Source organism: Orycteropus afer, unplaced genomic scaffold (genome assembly GCF_000298275.1).
Source record: "Orycteropus afer afer isolate SDZICR_OR568_19922 unplaced genomic scaffold, OryAfe1.0 scaffold00482, whole genome shotgun sequence".
Classification (NCBI taxonomy): domain Eukaryota; kingdom Metazoa; phylum Chordata; class Mammalia; order Tubulidentata; family Orycteropodidae; genus Orycteropus; species Orycteropus afer.
In genome coordinates, this window is record NW_006922069.1 from 2,109,680 (window position 1) to 2,117,360 (window position 7,681).

Sequence of the window (7,681 nt, forward strand, 5' to 3'; positions counted from 1 at the left end):
CACAGGGAGACAGCTCAGGGGGCAGGAGTGTATGGAGGGATGGACACTGGGAAGAGGTAACTATGGGGAGGAAGTGGGAGGGGAGCTGTTGCACTGTGGTCAATGACATGAGACAAAGTATATGCGAACTGCTGTATGGAAAGTGAATTTGCGCTGTCAATCTTAACCCAAATCACAATAAAAAAAGGGGGGGGTGATCCTCAATAAGATTAAGTTCAATTTCTCAGAAACCGTGGCAGCCAGAAGACAGTGCTAAAAGAACAGAAATATCAAAAAAATAATTCTATATCTGGCAAAACTGTCCTTCAATAATGAGGGCAAAATTTAAAATTTCTAGATAAACAAAAGCTGGCAGAATTTCTTATCACTGGTCCTACAAGAAATACCAAATGGTTGAAAAGAAAGAACCTAACACAGAAGCTATATGAAAAAATAAAGATCTCTAGTAAAAACAATTTCAAAGACTAATGCAAAGCCAGCTTTATTATATTTTTGGCTTATAATGTACTTATTATATACAACATAAAATAAAAGACAAATGCATAAAGAGAATTACAAATGTTATCTATGTATACTGAAGGTCTATGGCCTACAGTATGGATTACATCTCAACATTTAAAAAACAAAAAAAAACCAACTCACTGCCATCAAGTTGATTCTGACTCATAGGGACACCCTTTGGGTTTTCGAGGCAGTAAATCTTCATGGAAGTAGATTGCCCAGTCTTACCTCTGTGGAGTGGCTGGTGAGTTTCAACCACCAACCTTCTGGTTAGCAGTCAAATGTGTTAGGCACTACACCACCATAACTCCTTACAATTTAACATAGAGAAAACTTAAGTCCTCACAACTGGACCAATAAGCAGCAACATGATAAAAAGAAAATCAAGCATTTTGTTTTACTTGGACCCACAATCAACACCATGGAAGCAGCTGTCAGGAAATCAAATGACATGCTGATTTTGGACAAATTTGCTACAAAGAAAAACAAAGATGGGACCTTGAGGACTAAGGAGGTATACCTGACCCAAGTCATGGTATTTTCAATTGCCACATATTGATGTGAAAGCTGGACAAGGAATAAGGAAGACTGAAGAAGAATTGATGCCTTTGAATTATTGTGTTTGTGAATAATACTGAATATACCATGGACTCCCAGCAGAATAAACAAATCCACCCAGAAGGCTGGTGGTGCAAACCCACCAACCACTCCTCAGAAGGAAGATTGGGCAATCTACTTCTGTAGTGATATTGTCTCAGAAACCCAAGTAGGGGTTGCTCTGAGTCAGATTCAACTTGACAACAGTGAGTTTGATTTTTGGTTTTTCTTTTTTGTTCTTGAAAGAAGTACAGCCAGAAGTCTCCTTAGAAGTGAGAATGGCCAGACTTCATCTCTAGTACTTTGGTCACATCAGGAGGGACCAGTACCTGGAAAAAGATATCAAGCTTGGTAAAATAGCAAAAAAAAAAAAAAACTAAAATTCACTGTCATGGAGCCAATTCTGACTCGTAGTGATCCCCACTGGTTTTCTGAGGTGGTAAATCTTTACAGAAGTAGATTGTCCACTCTTCCTTCCATGGACTGGCTGGTGGGTTTGAACTGCCAACCTTTTGATTGGTAGTCAAATGTCTTAGGCACTATGCCATCAAAGCAGAGGGTCAGTAAAAAAGAAGACACGCAATAAGATGGATTAACACAGTGCCTGCAACAATGGGCTCAAGCACAGCAATAATTGTGGAGATGGTGCAGGACCAGGCAATGTTTTGTTCTATTGTACATAGAGTCTCATCTGACTCAACATCACCTAGCAACCACAACATTATATGTAAACTTTTTTTTTTTTTTTCCCAGAGATAGAAAATGAAAAATTATAGAGAAAATTTTGGGCTTTTGGTAATGTTATCTTCTTGTAGGATTAATAAACATTTGTTTCAAAGGCAAGCAATTCAGCTTGGGGGAAATCTACTTAATCCAGTGAAGAATTCAAAGTTGGATTCCAGGCTTTGTGAGACTGATCTGCTTCAGGTTTTCCTTTTCTCCCTAGCGTACAGACCTCAAGGGTTCTGGACTGTTATCTCAAGCCCCTACACTACAGTGAACTGAGATTTTTGCCTATCTAGCCCAATAAGACTGTAGATTCTTGGTTTCCTCTTATAAATTAAAGAGAAAAGCAATTATATCAGGGATCCTTCCATAATGGATACTGGTCCCTTTAATTTTGGTTGCCTTGGTAGGTAGGTCTCTGATAAATCTAATATCTTCAAATAGATATTTTAGAAATGTTTTATACAACTCTTCCAGTTGTTCTCAATGAGACAAAATAATCAGCCAGAGCAAGAAAGAAAATTTCTCACTCCCATACTTCTTCTTTTTAAATTTTTATTAGTGATTTGGGTGAAAGTTTACAGAGTAAATTCATTTTCCACACAGCAGTTCACATACACTTTGTCTCATGACACTGACTGCAATTTTCCACAGCACAACAGCTCCCCTCCCACTTCCTTCCCATAGCCACCTCTTCCCTGTGTCCTTCCCTCCAGGCACTCCAGCCCCCTGAGCTCTCTCCCTGTGCATACACAGCCCTTCTATTCTTCCATGATTGATCTCTCCAAGGAGTGTATCTACCTAATATAAATGTTCAGCTCATATACTTTTCTTTTGTTTGGCTGGAAGCCACAGAAGTGGGTTCAATCCAGACCTGAAGGGCAGCTAGGGACCATAGTCTCAGGGGTTCCATCAGGCTCTATCAGACCAGCAAACTCACCCCCCCCCCTTTTTTAATGACTTTGAGTTTTATTCCACATTGTTCTCCCACTTTATCCAGGATCTCCTACATAGATCCCCCTCTGAGTGGTTGGCAATGGTAGTTAGCTAGTTCTTCTGGTCTCGTAGTCGTATAGGCTGAGGATCACATGGTGTACCAGTCACTTGGACTAATTGTTTCCATGTGTCTTTGGTTTTTTTCATCTTCTTTGCTGTGGATAAGGAGAGAGGCAAGACCTATCGTTGCATCTAGATGGCCATTGGCAAGCTTTTAAGATATCAGTTACTACTCGTCAAAGTAGGATGTGGAACGATGTTTTTGTGTAGTATGTTACGCCAATATTATGCTACAATGTTATGCAGCTATGGTCCGGAGCCCACAGGTCCAACTATTCACTCCCTCTGGGTGGCTGGCTAAGGCCGAGAAGTGACTACAACCTTGTCCCTTGTCAGCTCTACTATATACCTGGAAATTCTTACAGAACATACAAATACTCTTGTAGAAACATTGACAGCCCTGTTCATGGTCATGGCACACTCCCTGCTACATAGACATACCTAATAGTTCAGCCTGTCCACCCATCTATCCACCCATATATCTTGTTTGCCTTCACTGACAGCACAGTACTGTACGTGCAAAAGGGTTCATCTTTGTTGTCTGTACCTCCTATATACCTTTCTATGTCTTCCTCTTTTTCAATGCCACCATGTTGATCACTCACATTTGGTATATTGCCCTTCTCTTCACACAAATCAATACTTGTCTCTACCTATCTAACAGTGTTTCCTTCCCTCCCCTCCCACCCCTGGTAACCAACAAAGAAAATTTCTTTCCATATACAAACCTTTCCTTGACTTTTTACAATAATGGACTAATACAATACATGTCCTTCTGTGATTGACTTATTTCGCTCAGCATAATGTCCTCCAAGTTCATCCGTGTTGTGCAGTGTTTTGCAGATTCAACGTTATACTTTAAGGTTGCATAGTATTCCATTGTGTGTATGTACCAGAATAGTTAATCCATTCTTCTGTTGATGTCACTCCCAAACTTTTAAAACTTGTATCTAACCTCCACTTTTGCTGTGTTTATTGTCTCCAAACTTAAAGTTTCTCTTGTATAATTTAATAGAAAATATCCCTTAGATATCCTGTATGAAATGAAGTTGTCTGGCTAGTTAGGGAGAGAACCAAGAGGTCTAATAATCCTGTAAAGGTAGTTTAATCAGTTCCCTTAATGTAGCTACTATTTGTCAAACCCTCTCACACTTGGTTCTTACACCATACACACACACACACACACACACACACTTTAGGATAATAGTGTCTCCATGTCTGAGCCTTCCCAGACTTGTGCACAGTGAGTTAGCTTGCATCTCATCATCCTCTCCCTCAGCAGGAGCTTTAAGCTGTAGCTTACTTTACTCAGCTAAGGCAGTTGTCACTTCTACATCAACTTTTTATGATTGCAAAAATATGTTGAAATTTGTCATATGCTTATATTTCCTCTTTTCCATTGTTTATATATAGTCTCATCATTTTATGGTGTTTGGGCAGGGAAAAGAAATAAGTGCAGTGATTAATTTCTGATGTTTACCCGGAAAGCCTATACATGGTATTTTACAAAACAATGTAAGTAGGTAGGTATTATCCATGGTATAAATATGAGCAGTTTAACAAGGATAGCATTCTCTTACATCTGGGCCATTTCATTCATTCATATTGAAAAAGAGATTTCCCAGTAGATATTTAAGTTTACAATCTCTGAGACAGTAGAATTGGAAGTAGTGATTTTTAAGTCTCTCTTCTCTCCCCAAAAGATATACTCTCTTTTTCCTATTTTATTTTTGTTGTCTTTTTAGAAGTAAGAGAGACAGAAAAAGAGAGAGGAAAAAAAGGCAAGGGAGAATGCTAAATCTGAGATTTGAAAGTCAGAACACAATAACCTTATACTTAAAAGGTGTTAGGGAATTATTGGTGGAAAGTTTCTAACCCAGGGAAGTGTTTCCAAACCTAATGCAATGTTTAGCAAGAAGATTTGCTATTTATTTACTAAGCAGATTTTATGGGTAATATGGAATTTTTGAGTCATAAAAAGTTAGACATGGAAAGAATTTAGAAATTTTTTGTTTGAATTCTTCATTTTAAACATGAATTAATTGTTGTTGTTGTTGTTATGTGCCATCGAGTCGGACTCGACTCATAGTGACCCCTCCTTGGGTTGCCATTGGACCCTAGAAAAAACAATTTTTTCCAAGGTAGTGGTCTAGCATTGTACCATGCTGTTTGTTGGTTGTTGTAGAGTCTATTCTGATTCAACATAATAGGATTTTAATCATGGCTTTGCCACTTATCAGCTCTAAGACCTTGAACAATTTACATTACTTCTTGGAATTTCAACATTCTCATCTGTAAAACTAGACTAATAATGGTACTTAGGATAACTGTAAAGTTGAAATGAGACAATGCATTTAAATAGTTAACATTATTTCATTTAGTGTTGTTGTTGTTGTTATGTGCTGTTGAGTCGGACCTGATTCGTAGTGACTCCTCCTTGGGTTTCCGAAGCAGTATCACTATGGAAGCAGATTACCCAACCTTCCTTCCGAGGAGTGGCTAGGGGTTTGAACTGCCAGTCTTCTGGTTAGCAACTCAGTAAATATTAGTTATTATTAATAGTCTTTGGGTGGTGTAAATGGTTAACTTGCTTGACTGCTAACCATAAGGTTGGAGGTTCAATTCCAGAGGTGCCTTGGGACAAAGACTTAGCAATGAATTGACTGTCTTCCACTGAAAACTCTATGGAGCACAGTTCTACTGTGACACACATGAACAGCCATAAGTTAGCAACAATTCCATGACAACTGGTTTGTTGGTTTCAGTTATATTTGTTGTTGTTGTTATTGTTGTTATGTGCCGTCGAGTCAGACCCAACTCATAGCGACCCCTCCTTGGGTTTCCAAGGCAGTATCACTATGGAAGTAGATTGCCCCATCTTCCTTCCGAGGAGTGGCTGGTGGATTTGAACCACCAGCCTTCTGGTTAGCAGTCAAGTGCCTTAGCCACTATGCTACCAGAACTCCCATTTCAGTTATATTGGTAATTATAATTTTCCAGGGACAGAACTGAGAATCAAGTTGGATGACTCCTGACTCTTTCCCAATATTATTAGTCCTTTCCTCAGATGGTATCACTGGGTTACATGTTCCATCTAAGCTAAATCATTTCTATCACTTCCTGTATTTCCATACTCCTAATGGGGTTGGTGCCTGGTACATGGTGACCTCTGGATGATGTAAAATAGTCACACTCATAATTGCAGTGGTCAATAGGCTGTCTAGTTCAGAATTCTTCATATGGCAGCATATATTGAAGTGCAGTGAAAAATGTAAAGTCCCTGTGCATAAGCAATTTTCAAATATGCTTACCTGACATTTTCACCTTTGGCCAAAGCAAACCATACAGTGAAGTACAGAGGCAGTGTGATGTCACTATCCAAGGGTGTGGATCCAGATAAGCATGAACAAATTGAGGGTTGTTACCAGTAATCAAACACAGAGTGCTCAATGATTTCATGTCCCTTCTACATAACAAATACACTCTTCTCTCCCTCCCAATACTTCCTGAACTCTCATCCAGTCATGGCATTAGCACCAAGTCTGTACCTTGTGATCTACAATCTTGTCCAGAAGTTGCTCCTGGAATTTAGCTCCTTTTGATCCAGAGAAGATGAACAAGTTACTTGTCCCACTGACCACACATACAACATACAACAGTGCTACAGGGATAGGATAACACAATCAACCTCTATCTCCTTCTTTCTGATCTGACCTGCTTTACTACCTGAGGTATTAATAAGGTAACATCTATGTTTAATACCTAAATTATTTTTTCTTCTTAATATGACCCAATTATCAGGAGTTCATTAGCTCTCTCAGAAACTTTTAACAATCAACAGTATTAGATACTTCTATTTGAAAAAGGAAAAACTGGAGGCAGAGTAGTTACATACCCATAGAAAGTTTGAACCCCTGTCAGGCATATGATGTTGGAATCATTCTACTCTAGGTTTGGGGACTCTTCCTCAGATACTGGCTCTACTTCCTGGAAATAGCTCCCCAGTCCATTGTTTACCGTAGTTCCTGTCTATCCCTTTTGAGAATTTCTTCCTTTCTATAAGAAATGACCCATGTTTGTGTTGAGTAGCTTTTTAAGCCAGCATCCTGCCTGTACAAAGTTTGAGGCTCAGAGGGCTTTTTATCATTTAAATATTCTTAGTCCTTTTTAGTCTAAGCTGATGGCCCTTTGGGTAGTACAGTTTCTTTGAAAACTCTGTGGACGTTTTATGCATTCAATTATAGTGTAAAATGCCACACTCCCTGTTCTTTTCTTGATATGCTTCTTTTGTGGGTTTTTTTTTTTTTTTTTTTTTTTTTTTTTTTGGGGTTTTTTTTTTTTTTTTTTTTCCCTCACCTATTTTGGATTAGCCTCCAGTAGGACCATGCCCTTAAGCGTCTCAGAATCTCTTTTGTCTACTGAGGGGTCCGCTATGTGCCACCTTAAAGCTTTCAGAGGCCTTAACAAGGGATTTTACAGTCATACCTTTGATTTGAATTTTTACATCTGGCCATTTTTCTCTTTGAAAACCTTTTGAGGATTAGGGAGAGATTGCAGATGAGAATAGTTTTCTTTTCCAATCCAGCAGGTCCAAGCTCCTTTGTGTCCCCTTTTAATTATGCTTACAAACCAAATTGTTCTTTCTTACCCTTACTTTGCTCTTGCATTACTTTACTACAGACCTCCAAAGGAAACCGAAAGCCAACTCGTACTGTCAACATTTTGCCTGGAAATCAGCTTTCCAGGTTCACAAGCATATTTTCTATCTTCCAAGTTACTTCAGGCAAGATGACAGTTATGC